General features: G+C 42.5%; 2 long non-coding RNA genes across 2 annotated transcripts; one reads left to right on the forward strand and one right to left on the reverse strand.

Annotated features, from left to right (window-relative positions):
• Positions 1-1677: 1677 nt before the first annotated feature.
• LOC141935681 (uncharacterized) lies at positions 1678-3269 on the forward strand. Its single transcript, XR_012626606.1, has 2 exons — positions 1678-1846; positions 2652-3269. It is a non-coding gene; the product is annotated as an uncharacterized LOC141935681 (long non-coding RNA).
• A 1897-nt stretch (positions 3270-5166) lies between these two features.
• Positions 5167-13411, reverse strand: LOC141935712 (uncharacterized). The gene is made up of 4 exons (XR_012626613.1): positions 13299-13411; positions 9459-9635; positions 5512-5606; positions 5167-5257 (listed from the first exon to the last, which is right to left on the reverse strand). It is a non-coding gene; the product is annotated as an uncharacterized LOC141935712 (long non-coding RNA).
• Between the last annotated feature and the right edge of the window lie 1562 nt (positions 13412-14973).

Consider the following 14973-nt stretch of genomic DNA (forward strand, 5'->3'; position numbering starts at 1 on the left):
AATTGGATTAGACCCTATCTCGGACTGACCAATTCACAACTGCAACCTTTATTGGAATTATTAAAAAATTCCAATGATCCAACAGAACCCAGAGTATTAACTGAGGAAGCATTAAAGGTAATTCACATGGTGGAACGATCTATACACGAGAAATTTGTTTCTCGAATAGATCTGTCTCAATTGGTGCAACTCTTTGTACTAATTGACAAAACTGTACCATTTGGTGCTTTGGTGCAGTGGAATTCTGAGTGGGATGACCCACTGCACATTCTAGAATGGATGTTTCTGTCATTCCGACCACGAAAAACTGCTCCTGGACTGTTTGAGCTTATTGCTGATGTAATCATAAAAGCCAGAAAACGATGTACAGAACTAACAGGGCGTGACCCAGCTAAGATTGTTTTACCTGTTCAGAATTGGTATTTTGAATGGTGCTTGGCAAATAATTATGAACTACAGGCAGCCATGGCGGGTTTTCAAGGACAGGTGTCATATCACCTGCCGTCACATCCGCTACTGAAATTTGCTCGAGAAATACCATTTGGTCAAAAAAATTTAAGCCGCCCAGAACCAGTGAACGGCCCTACTGTTTTTACAGATGGCTCAGGAAAAACAGGTAAAGCAGCAGTAGTATGGTATGAAAACAACAACTGGAACAACAAAGTAGTATATCAAAATGGTTCTCCACAAGTAGTAGAGCTATGTGCAATGGCTGTTGTTTTTTCTATTTTTTCTGTTCCTGTAAATATTGTAACTGACTCAGCGTATGTAGCTAACTTAGTTTCTAGACTAGACAAAGTGGTTTTGACCATGTCAGACAATCAATTATTATTTGATGTACTTTTAGAACTCTGGAAAAGTATTCAACTACGGACAGAACCTTATTTTATCATGCACATCCGTAGTCATACCACTTTACCAGGATTTTATACAGAAGGTAATGCCAGAGCAGATGCTCTTGTTTCCGCTATGGCTCTTAATACTGTTCCTAACATAAAGCAACAAGCTGTATTATCACATCAATTTTTTCACCAAGGATATCGAGCTTTACGACGGCAGTTCGGCTTGTCTCATGCGGAAGCTCGGTCTATTGTAGCCGCCTGCCCTGACTGCCAAGGAACTCACACACCAGTATATTTTGGTACTAACCCCAGAGGTATGCAGGCTTTACAGATTTGGCAAAGTGATGTTACTCACATAAATGAATTTGGCCGACAGAAGTATGTTCATGTTTCCATTGATACTTATTCTCATGCCGTAGTAGCAACAGCACATAACGGGGAGACAGGAAAAGATGTAGTTCGACACTTCCAAAAGGCTTTCTCTATGCTTGGGGTACCACACCAAATAAAAATGGACAATGGCCCAGCATACATTTCACAGAAGGTTCAAACATTTTTTAATTTGTGGGGTGTTACTCATGTTACAGGAATTCCCCATTCCCCAACAGGACAAGCAATTGTTGAGCGTGCACATAGTACGTTGAAGCGGCAGCTTCAAAAACAAAAAGGGGGAATGATTGGGGAACCACCACAGGCATGTTTAGATAAAGCAGTTTATGTTCTTAACTTTCTCCATTACGGGGATAATTCTTCTTTACCTCCTCTTTTTCAGCATTTCTCTTCTCTTTTTTCAAAACAGGATTTGCAAAAAGACATCAAAGTTAGAGATCTAATTACTGGCCAGTGGAGTGGACCATGTGAATTATTAACCTGGGGCAGGGGTTATGCTTGTGTCTCTACAGATGCCGGCCCTCGCTGGGTTCCTGCTCGGTGTGTTCGGCCTGTGCTGGAACCTGCATCAGGCTGAAGGATGGGTAGTTCCACAACCCAAGCAGAATATCTGGGTAACTTTGGCAAATATGACACATCAAGAAACCTTGTGCCTTTCTACTGCGAACCCGGAAAATCCATTCTCCATCTGTTTGGTGGGAGTGCCAGTAGACACATGGCCAATCCCACAAACCCTTCAGGCTTTCTCTCTTTGCAACTCTTCAAAAAATTGTACAGATAATTGGGATGGTGTATATAGTCACCTTCCACAGGTTACGCAAGAACCCCAAGAGCTAGAGTTGCTAGGCTCTGTTATAATGGATGCTTGTGTGTTTTTTAATTACTCCTATAACACCACACGGAGAGGGCAAAATGTGAATGCAACTAATGCTGCTTATCATAATTCAACTGCTTGGTGCAATTATACTTCGACTAACATCTCACGATCTTTTGCTGTTCCTCTTGCATTACCTCCTGGTGTGTTTCTAATCTGTGGAGATCGTGCCTGGGGAGGCGTCCCATCTAAACTGAATGGAGGCCCGTGTAGCCTCGGACGTCTCACGTTATTAACACCAAATGTGTCAATGATTCTGAATATGACTCGAAAACATAAGCGAGTCCCAAGGACCGTTCATCGGTTTGAAAGTTCTTGTCGAGATAACGTTGAATTCTGGAATCCAGGCCAGATCATAACGGCCTCCATATTGGCACCAGGAGTTGGTGTTGCAAATGCCTTAACGACTTTGAATAAGTTGGGATGTTGGCTTAGCAAACAGACTAACGCTACTTCTTTAGCTTTAAGTGGCCTTTTAACTGATGTTGATAGTGTTAGACATGCTACTTTACAGAACAGGGCTGCAATTGACTTTTTGCTTTTAGCGCAAGGACATGGATGTGAAGATTTTGAAGGAATGTGTTGCATGAATTTGTCTGACCACTCAGAATCTATTTTTAAAAGTATACAGCAGCTGAAGGATGGTGTGAGGCGTCTAACAGAAGAGGACGGATTGGATTGGCTTACAAGGATGTTTAAAGGATGGGGACTTTCTGGATGGTTGATATCTCTGGTCAAAACTGTGGGGGTCATGATCTTGGTAATTGTGACTGTGCTTTGATGTTGCCATGTCTTGTCAGTCTTCTGCAAAGGGCCCTGCAGAAGACTGCTTCTGCAATATTTCTAGCACAAATACAAAAAGGGGGAATTGTCGGGGGAGGCAGCGGGTCTGCCTCTAGTCTAACTGAAGAAGAATTTAACCTTGAAGAAATTCCAGTGTATCCATGAGAGGCGAGAAAGTCCTGAGAAGTGCCATGGAAACAAGATTAGAGAACTAAGATAAGAAGAACTGTCCTGACGATTCAGGCGAGAAACTATCACCCAATCGTGAACTGTTAGTTACTAAAGTAAACCAATCCTGTATGAACACCTACTTTGAAGAAGGTTATAAAAAAGCTTGTTAAAACAATAAAGGGGCTTTTGCAGCCATTTTGGTCGCTTTCACACAATCTGATGTTTGTCGTGTCCGTCTCAACTGCGACACCCAACTGGAAAATTCAGTTGCAGTATTCCAGAGTCATTCTCCGATTTTTAACTCATTTGCCTAGGCAGGATCAGTGCTGACATGGAAATATGAAAGACTTCTGTTTGAAAAAATCAGAATATCCTGATTTTCTTAAAAGGAATTCCCATTTTTCTCAGCCAGTCACAGATTCAGGAAACACCTTCAGTTCCTGAGAAGTTGTATTCTCAGCAAAATTGGCTATTAATTTAGCAGTGCTTTGCGTTGGCCGATTAGCAGTCAAACCTACATTTCATCAGACAGAACATGCTGTCTTCTATTTGATATGGCAGAGCCCTGGAAAGACTCCTCCTTCATGCTGTTTATTGAAAACAGGATCCATTTAGGTATAAAAACCAAACAAACAAGCAAAAAAAACCTCTTGCAGTTTCAGCAAGTTAACTCATCAGTATTGGCTTCTGTGATAGATAGTAAACTATTTATTCATCAAATTCAGTTAAAACAATGGAGAAGTAAATCACCACCTGAGCTATGTAAAGCTAATATTGCTACATTGTATAAAACTAACCGACTAACAGAAAGCGCTTAGCTTAACTAACATAATAAATCAAGGCTGTGTAGGGGGTAGGTAGAAGATATAGTGGTGCGTCCTTATCAGAGCTTTAACAGAGACATGTAGAGACAAGAGGCAAGCAGAGACATGTCAGAGAACTACAGAGGCTGCGCAGAACCTTGGGGTGAAAAGTTCAACGGCGAGGAAGAGGAGATACTTCATCTCTACGACCACTATTCAGGACTCTGCGACCACCGCCCAGAACTGTTGAAGTTTACTGCGCAGAGAAACCTCATTAAAATATGAAGCGGGGGTAGGCGGGGATAGATTATGAATATATATGAGAGTTTCATTAATATACATCACTTTGTAACACATAAGCAAGACGAAAAAACTTCGAAAGTGCGCGCCATTGGTGGAGTTGAACTCCCCGGCCGCCCAGCGCTGTTTTGCTTGTTGCCGCTTGCTAAATAAACAATTGGAATTTTTATTGGCCCTGTCTCACATCAATTTGAGAATTTACCTATAACAGCTTCCTTTGTTGAAGCACCTTGAGCCTATTAGAAACATACACCTTCACTGACATCTTGCTGTTCTGCTTGGAAAATTCAGCAAAAAGCTACCTATTTATCTTTGCATGTACATCCACATAAGTTATGTCAGCTGGCTGTCACCAGTGTGACCAAAGTTCTAGGCACACAGGTTACTGACCTCAAAACACGCTGTTTGAAGTCCTTGTTTGACGTAATTTGTGTTATTCTCTACGTCAATAGCTATTTCATCTGTTGTCTACTATATTTACAACTGAACAAAATAAAGAGAATAGAAACTATTACTCAATGCAGTTTTCCTTAGACATTCTCCTGTCTCACTACAGGAATAATTTCAGCTATGCTAGCAAATATCCTACCTTTTAAGAATAAGGATGTATAGGTATCTGCAATGAACATGAATAATTTCTAATGTTATTAAAAACTCAAAACTTCCAATTTAAGAATCATAGTTGAGAAACATGAACCCCTCACAAAAATGTGCCTGACTTTCCTCTTCATTACTTCAGCTGAAAATCATTCAGAACTACTACAATAAAATCATGCTCCGTATTTTCACTGCACGATGAACATGCAATGTGGAGGTAGTATCTGACTTTTTTTAGGGAAGAGTGTACGTATAGCCAAATGAAACTGCGTTCCCAGCAACCAATAACACTGAACTTTGATATGAATTAATGATACAGAGGAAGGGCAGAAACAAAGGGAACTGGGGGGCAAAGGGGAAGATAAGCAACAGACTTGCCTAAAAAGAGGCTAGAAATCCCAAACTTGTGGTCTGTGTTCTCTTCCCATCAGAGGCAGGCATGGGCATTAGCTGTGGTTTCAACAGATCAGACCTGCATTGTGATATTCCCTTACAAACTGCAGCCAAGGAGGAGGGGCAGGGCAGGGAGAAAAAAAGAAAGAGAACAGAGACAGGGGGTTACAGCCAACAATACAATATATCCATCCCAAGCAAAGATGGCATGGATCTTCTATCATCCCCATGTCAATGTTCTCAATAATATTCATCAAACAATTTATTAAGAATTCTGAGGTGAAAAGTTTGTTCATAGGAATGTTCCTGTGATGAGGCTTTAATAAATCACAGTTCCTGTATGGAAAGAAATACATACCACATTAGACTTCCCTTGTCAAAGTTCACTGCTGAGATTCTTGGTGGCCACAGCTGCTTTAGACACCCAGTAGCTACTACAGCATTCACCTAAAACTGAAACCAAAACATCAGATAAGAAAAATTGGCATGTGTAACACATACTCAAGCAGCACTGTGGCATAATTTGCAGCGTATAGCTACATTTGTTATACCTGAAATCAAGCCTCATGTTTATTTGTAACAGCAATAGCCATCTGATTAAAAAAATAATAAAACTATAGCATCTATTTCTGAATCATTTGTCTTGGATAATTAATTTGCCAAGAGCATGAGTCACCCAGTTAGAAATGAGTTAGAAAATTACTCATTTCTAACTTTATACTAATATTATCCTTAAAATAAAAGGATTCCTCCCTTACCCCTAAATTGTTGCATGTTTTGTTTCTTTTCACAATGCCAAAATCTGCTTTATACAGAATTTTTGGATTGTTGGAATAATTATCTTAGGTTTATAACACCATTCACCCAGAAAGATCTTACGGTGCTTTATAAATGTCTGTGTATTCTTCAGTGCACCCCCATACATGATGCAGTACATGACAGTACTTGGCAACACTATACAAAAGCACCTGACTGGAACTGCAGTCAGATCCTATAATCTGTTGAAACAGCAAAGGGAAACTCAGATGCACAAAACTGAATTACTAACAACAGAATTTTGCTGTTTACAGCTCAGTTTTTGCAAAATGGGGTTTATTCTGACTACAGAGGGTCAGATCAGCCAGTGCTTGGTAACACTCATCATTTCAGTGGAAACCTTTCAATTTCTTCAGATTTCAGCTGTGAGCAAACTTTCAGTAAGGAAGCCTGGCCTGCTTCAAAACTCTTCTCATCCTTGGCTGCAGCATGTTGTGACAACATCAGGGCAGCATTAAATGGAGAACTTTATGCTGAACAACATTTGGAAATACTCTCTCTAACTCTGCAAGTCTGGATATGCCCAAAGGCTGCAATCCAGCCAGCCTCCTGCATATTTGACTCCTTGCTGAAGAATTGCCAAAGATGCAACTTCAGAAGCAATTTAGCCAATCTAAGACTGCCTAATAGATGAGAAGCAGCCCTGCTCTTTTGTCCCACCAGCATTTCTGCCTGCTCTTCTGCTGTCCCAGCACCTGTTTGGCCACATGGATCTACTTGCTGATTTGGCTGAAAATAATGGTATAAAAACATGTTTAAAAAACTAGCTGCTCATTAATCAACCCTTTGAGAAGCAACAGAGACTTCATGAGTTTTCATCATCTTTCATCTGCTGGTGCACTTTCAGGGAAGAAGACTGTGCTTCTCTTCAAGGACTGCAAAGAACACTGTAGTCCCATCGCATGGCACAAATACAGGCTCTTCTTTTCAGGAGTATGACTTCATTCTATGCAGGGCAGATGTCTAGTGTGTATTAAGCTCCCTGCCTTCTGTTTTTCCTACAGGATGGGCAATGGCCAGCCTGAAATACTACTAAAACATAAGCTTACAAAAGAAAAAAAAAGGAAGATGAGCTCAGACCAAAACAGGAAATGCCCTGGGCCATTTGTTATTGTCAAAGAGCCATTATTTTCAAGTCCTTTAAAGATGTGACTGGTTAAGAAATTTGTTTTCTAAATGTTAATTCCTTGCCCTTTTATCATGCTTTAGGATAACTGTGTTACCCAATATTAGACATTAAATTTAACATCTAAACTAAGCGGCTAGAAAGCAAGGTTCCTCCAGGGGGCAATTCAGGTTATGGTTATATTGCTTAGCTGTACCATGTAGCATAACTGGAAAGAACAAGAGTTTAACTTAGGCCTGAAACTATTCTGAGCATTTCTCACCACTGGCTCTACAGGAAGCCCAAGTTAAAACATCTGAAGGTCAGTGGCATGACTATCCCACTCCAGTCACATCTTCACTTAAGTTCAAGGAGAAGCCCTGAGTGCCCAAAACCATGATGACATTCCGAGGAATGGTACATAACATCAGAGAATGGCACTAGTTTCTGAGGTCAAGACAGACAGTTGACACTTGCCAAGGATAAAAGAAGCTCTGTCTTGGGTGTCAGAGCCAGAAAGATGAGTAATACTACACTGAAATACTGTAATGGCTGCACTGTAACATATCCTGCTCCTTGGATTTAGCCCATGTTACATGAGCAGTAAGCTTCTTACTCTTGAACCACATCTTTTTGAGGCACCTTATATTTTTGAGACACAGAAGTGTCCAGTCTTCTGGCTTCTACACAGAACTATATATATATATATATATATGTACACACACACCCCCCTTTAGTGGAGATCTTTCAGTTTCTTCAGCTATCAGATAAATATCTGATATTTATTTAGATATATCTTGGTATCTTGGCCAGTTTCCCCATTTCAGAATGGCATGACTCTAGATATGTATTGACTTCATGTTCCAATTTATTTATCTTGTTAAGCTTCTAGTAAGAGGACAGCAACAGTTGAGAATGTAACGAGCAACAGAATGCCTTTGGTAAAGTTTTCTGGGCTGTTCTGAGGGCTCTGGGACCATTAGACAGCTATTTACAGCCTCTGTTTTATATAACACTACAAAAGAAGAAACAGTATTCTCAAAAAAGTAATCCTAAGGATTAAAGCTTGAATTTCTTACACCATGAAGAATTTCCATAAGCAGCCCGGAACTGAAATAAAACTTCTGAAACCTCAGTTGAAATAAAATTCAAACATATGTTTCATTTCAGGAAAGTCAATCCTGAGATTTTTACCTTTAAATAATGGTTACCCATGTTGGTATTTACACAGCTCTGTGGATGATTGAAAAAGAATCAACAACACATGGAGAGAAATAGTTTTACTAGTAAGATTTGGAATTCATGCCCAGCCCTTAACCTGGAGGTTTCAAGCTAACATACTGTCTGCAAAAAAAAATAATTAACATCATGTATGGCAAAAAGTGCAAAACAGGCCTAGTCCCAGACTTAGAGATAAAAAGACATTATGCAAATATTTGCAGAACATAGGCATAGGTTTAGAAATTAAAAAAAAAGAAAAAGAAAAAGAAAAAGAAAAAAGGGGACATTTTAGGGAACCAAACAATATTTGGATACACAGTTCAAACACCCTTCATGAAATATAAGCAGCACATATAAAAAACATTTTCTGAAGTAGCCAGTGTTCCTGTACTGTATCTGTCCTTCTGCATTAACCATACCACTCTATTTTTATGTCCAAAGGATGTAACCTTGAAACCCATAGGAAAACTAAGATGGCTGTGTGAAAACAGCGGCAAAGCTCATACTGACTTCTCTAAGTACAGGATTCGATTTATTATTCCAGCTGTATAGCTATTTCTAACAGTATGTCCTGAGACATCAGTAGAATGTCGGCTAGGAGAGAAGAATATTACACACCTAGTTGATACCAACTGTCACTCTTTCTGCTTGTGCTTTCTATGGCAAGGTTTTCAGTTATGTGATTACCAGTAACTCAAAAATGCCTGGTTTACATGATTCAGCATGATCACAACCCAAAGTGAGACAGTGTACCGGCTCTGGCTGGGATGGAGTTAATTTTCTGGGGCACATCACAAATGCCCCAGAAACTATATTTAGCAACCAGTTCTACGGAAAAGCCATCTATGCAGACTTTTCTTAAAAATAAGACAGCACGCAATTTAAGAGCAGTCATCTTTTCTTGTATAAATACACTTTCACAAAAAAACCTTTGACCGTATATTTTTTAAACAATAGTTTTACTATTCACAACATGTATCTTAAATACCTGATAGCTAAGCTATTTGCTACATGACTATGAATCAGTCAGACAAAACAGACTGAATGTTTTGACATTTGACAACAAATTGCATCAGACATTGACACTGACAAACAAAATGAATCAAACAGACAAAACATTTACAGGACAAATACTTGTGTCACAATGTGAAAACAGTTCTTACCATTTTCTCCAACGGAGGCCACTTTTGCTGTTACATTGACTACTGTGATACTGTGTTGTTTGGCCTGATCAGCCAACTCCTGTCTAAATGCTTCAGCCCCTTTCAGCAATAAAGAAGTAAAATACTTAGCCATCACTGGTGGTCTTACAGCATCTGTGCCAGAGTTACAGAAAGACCCTAGAAAACGCAGAAGAAAAATAAAAGTTGGGTTTTTTTCCCCTCCAGTTAGTAAAGCTTCAGTTTCCTTTGGTAGTAAAACATATAAATATATATATACGCACATACATACACAAAATATTTCTCAATTATTATTCATCTTGAGAGTCTATTAAATTTTACTCCAGATTGGCAGTTTAAATGAGTAGGGTATGTCACAGAAACATTTAAGAAACATACTTTATCATCATTTATGCTGTGATGATGTTAAAAAGCTCCTGTGAGGTTAAGAATGCACTGTATTAGGCAAACATGAGTACAACTGCACTAATGGAAGGCCCTAATGATCCTGCCTTGAAAAGCTTCCTAATCATAGTAACAAAAGATTTAAATGGATGGATGGATGGATGGATGGATGGATGGATGGATGGATGGATGGATGGATGGATGTAAAAAATATACAGCACACTAATACTGAAAAAAACTGCATTACTAATTCCTCAAAATATCCAAGCCATTCACTTATTTTAGTTGCTAGAGCCAGTATAGAACACTATTACTGTGAGGCACTTGGTTACACACGCTTCTTTAAGAGCTGTTCGAATTAAAGTGACCTGAGAACCTAAGTACACTCATACACTTGGTAAGCGTAATGATCCAAGACACACAATTATGTTTTCAGGTACATTTTTAAGCCTGTTGATGAGAGATAGAAGTTTCTGATTTCAAAATGCTAGATCTGACCTTCAAAACAGTAATCATTTATATTACCGTATTGCAGAGAATAATCGATTTTGAAACTATTTGGTTTAATTACAAGATTAAAAGGTTGGTTAAAGCTGAAATGATCTCTTTAGCTCATCAGAGAATTATGCAATAAATCAAAGGGTAGAATGAATAACCAGGGTGGAGGGAGAAACAGCAATAGCTTTTTTGTCTCAGTTGCACTCTTTCCAAGGACTAAGTCTTGAGTTATTCAAATTGAACAACATACATCTTAGTAAATATAGTTCTTCTATACAATACAAAACAATACAGCTCCTGCTCAAGGAGTAATACTATGTTTGCCATGTACATGCTTTCAAATGAAGCTATGAAGATTTGAAAATTATATGCTGAGCACATGTAGCACATTTTTATAACACAAAACCCTGTCATGGGACCAGGTGGCCTCAATGCATCTATGAAAAGCACACATGCAGCAGTACCTAAACATGCCTTAACACAACCATGCCTCCAGCTGTGAGCTCCCTGTCTCTTCTCTTCTCAGTGAATGACTTTAAACGACCACAGGGCAACAGGCAACCCCAACACCTTACTTGCCACAGCAGCCAGCCCTGGCGCTGGGAAGCCGCCAGAGGCCAAGTGTCAAGGCCCGAGTCCAGCACCAGGTGCTATGGCTTGCCTCCAGCAGCCCATCAGCGATCCCCTCCTTCCTCCCCAGGCCCCCAGCTGGCTATTTCACACTGCCATGTGCTGCTCAAGCCCCCTCTTTGCCGGTGGGTCTGGGATTCATTTTCCAGACTGTATTTTATGCTTCCAGAGCACCTCAAGGGAGCGGCCTCATGACCATCCGCCAACTCCTTCCTCCCACCCTGCCCGAACTCCCGCAATTACTCAGTTAACCAAATTACCCACGAAACAGCCGCAGCATTTGGAGGCCGGCGGCTGGCAGAAAGCCCCTGCCCCTGGGGAAAGGGCCCCGACTACAGATACCGCCGGGGACGGCTGCGGCTCCGGCCCCACACCGCCGTGGGGCTCCAGCCAGCCGCCCCCCACCCTGCAGGGCTGGACCCCGCCTGCTCCCGGCCGGGGACGCCCAGCCCCGCTCGGATCTCCTGGGCCTCGACGCCGTCACCTGCCCCCGGGGTGACGCCTCCCGAGCTGGGGAGCGCCCGCGGCAGCCCCCAGGCCGGGCGCCTTCTGCCGGGGCTGGGTGCGAGGGCCCGGCGGGGTCGGGGCGGCGGCGGGTGGTCTGTGGCCTCGCTTCGCGCCGAGGCGGCTTCCGCCAGCGCTGCCGGGCCAGCGGGGCCGGTGGGGCCTTGACGGTGGGGCCGAGGTGCTACGGCTGGACGTTACGGCGGGCCTCGCGCTCCGGGCCCCGTCACCTTGTCTCCCGTCGTTAATTTGACGTAAGTTCAGGTCCCTTTGAAGGAAGAGACGCTGTGCTGGCCGACTGACACCGGACCGCAACGTGAATATCGTCTGCTTGCCAGTGACTGCCTCTGCGCCCCTCGGTTCAAGGGAAGGCTTGAACGTATGCACGCTGATGCACAACAATTACACGGACAAACTCAAGTCATTTTTCTCTTAAGTTTGTGCCTTTAAAGCTAATCTTGAGCAGGAAACAAGCAAATAGTTGAAGAATTGAAAGTCAGCTGTGGAAAAAATATATTGGATGAACTGGGAAATGTGACACTGAAGAAGCAGCTTATTGCTTAAAAGACATAAAGGAAAATATACCTATATCAGTAAAGAAGAATGCACAAATCAACAGCCTGCAAAGTCATGAGTTCACAAAATCAGCTGTATATGACTTAGAAATAATGTCACCTGAAGGCAATTGATGGCACTGGGCCAACGAGGGTACCACTATATAGGTTCAAATTAAAGGCAGTGTGAAATGCACCCACAGGACTGTGCAAATCACAAGATCAATGACACGCACTGCCCTGAAAGACAGGTGAAAAGGGGCTGATATGGCAGACTACCAAGAAGGTAACGCAGCACACCATTTTCCTCCAAGGCACCTCTGTGACAAGGAACGGGAGCTTTCCTGCCAGTCAGCTCCAAACAAGCCCTGCAGAAGAAGGACTCTCCTCCAACCAGGATGGGAAGGCAGCGCTGTCAGGGCACAGGGAAGCGCAGCAGAACCAGGAGTGCTGAGGGGAAACTGAAGTGCTTTGTCAGTTCCCCGGGGAAGATGAGTTGAGTACAAAGACGCTGAAGCCAGTTCTGGTTTGGCTGCTGCTCAGATGTGCTGAAGGATGCTGGGCCAAGTCCCAGAAGTGTTGACTGTGTCTCTAATTTCTTCTGACAGCAGTGTAAAAGCTACCCGAGATACGCTGTCTCAGAGGGCATCATCTCATCACTCTGATGAGGAGACTATCCACAACTTTTCAATCCTGTCCCAAATATAAGGAGCATAAGTTTCTAAGGGTAATGATGAGAGCTGTAACAAGTAATTCATAAAAAAAATCTTTTCCCCTTGCAGAGTGGCAACCTTGCTCCACAAGTTATAGAGGACTTAAAAAGAAACATAATCAAATTTCAGGAGCTAATGAGTTAACACTTTTGGCAGCAGATATTTTTGTTGCAACTGGCTGTCCTTGCATAAACTACTTTAAGGAGAATATATTGGTGAAAAGCCATATAGGTTATTTACATAGATAGAGTTTCATCATCTCCCACTCCAAAACAGGCTGGGTTGGTTATGCTGATGTAATGTTTTCTTTATCATGGTTTGTGTGAGGCTAGGAGCACATGTTAGATTGTGTTTTGCTCTTTTAGTATGTTGATGGTAGTCCTTTGAGATACTAGTTTAAATTACGCAGCATGTGCAGTATTTTAAAATCAGTTTCAGAAATCTAATATTCAAACAAAACCAAAATACTGCTTGTACTATGAGCTTTGTTATGCCCCAAGTTCTGCAGAAAACAGCACCCAACATTTTTAGGAATATACCTTGAAAAATATTCCGAGAAGATCTTCAGTTTTCCTTTTCAACAAGTAGAAGAGAACAACTTTCAGGTTTGCTCGCAGGAGCTAATTTTCCCCTTTATTTGAGAACCATTCTCAGTCCCTTCCTGGTATGAAAAAGGTGGTTTGGCATTAGGTTAGTTCAGTAGTTTGAATTCACTGTTCTGTTCAGGATAGAAACTAAAATACTTTTAAAAAAGTTAGCCTAAGTCTTAAAGAATGTCTACAAGAGCTTTTCGGTTTTGTTTGGCAAGCAATTTCAAATCCAAAATCGCATCACTTTCTGCTGTTAAAACACACCGACTCTTGCAACATGGTCTGCATCTGAACTGAAATCAAGCACACATCTCTTACTGATACGACACAACCTCTGTTTAACGAAAGATGGGATATAATCTTAAAGACAACCTCATCAAAGCAGCTGATACAGGATCTGTGTAGAATTATTCTTTTACAGAATTGCTTGCACTAGCTGGCATTTTCTTCAAATGAAAGACAAACGTTTGGTTTTGGTAGTTATTGACTACTTTCAAGTTACTTTTCCTTTTATTTCAATTTAAAACAGGCAGACATTCTTTATTAAAGTTCAAAGAATTCCTGTCTGAGTCTAAAGAGAAACTTATGGTGATTTTTGTTACCTAAATCCGTACATTTCCATACTCTGGGTGCCTGCAACACAGAAGCCTCAGAGAACACCCCTCGCAGCGCAGCGCGCCCCCACTGCGAAGCCCAGCCGCCGCCTCAGAGGAAACCTCCCCCCCGCACCGCCAGCCGGGCTGCCCGGCCCGGCCCGGCCCGGCCCCGCCGCGTGCCCCCCCCAGACTACATTTCCCGCCGAGCCTTTCGCCGCGGCAACGTCCGCCCTCCCTCGCCGGCGGTCGCGTGACGGCGCCGAGCTCTGCCATTGGTCAGATTTGAAAAGAATCGCGGCCGTGCCTTAGTTTTGTTGGTGAGTCGCAACGGTTGCTAGGGCCGCTCGGCAGAGCCGAGCGGCTCTCGCCTGGCGGAGGTCGGTGGCTGGGCTCGCTCAGCCTGCCGTGCGCTCTCCGGTAAGGGGTTGTGGGGCTGTCGGGCTGCCGGCCGCTCGCTAGAGGAGGGAAGGAGGCGGCGGTTTCGACCTCGGGGTCGCGGAGCTGGGAAGCGGTGCTGAGGCCTCTTCCCCTCGCTTCTCCCCTGGCACTACGGTGGGTGAAAACTTGTGGAGCAGGGGATGTGTGTGTGAAAACTTTTAGGTACTGCTGAGGGGCGTGCAAGTCACGGGTAGCGTCCAGGGCTATGACCAGGCCATGCGACAGTGTCCCGTAAGAACGGGACAACACTGCGAAGCCTTGCAGTGAGAGATTGGTAATTGCGGAGGAAAACTTTTCTTTTAAATTTTTTAAAGTGTAAGTACGGATGCGTTATGTTTCTTTATAAGCTGCCAGCTGTGAGGTTTGGAGCCTTTTCAACCCTTGTGCTGTCTGACAGTGCTACAGGTTGTGTGTGTACCGTGACCAGGTTTTGCTTTGTGTGCCATTCTGGATACCCTTCTCTTAAGGTGTCTGCAGCTCTAAACTCTGTTGTCACGATAAGCAGAATTACAATAACGTATCCCAGTATACAAGTACATTTTAGAGGCTACAGCCGGGCAGTATACCTGTTTACCCCAGAACATCTAAGG

The sequence above is a fragment of the Strix uralensis genome, chromosome 28, assembly GCF_047716275.1.
Source record: "Strix uralensis isolate ZFMK-TIS-50842 chromosome 28, bStrUra1, whole genome shotgun sequence".
NCBI lineage: Eukaryota > Metazoa > Chordata > Aves > Strigiformes > Strigidae > Strix > Strix uralensis.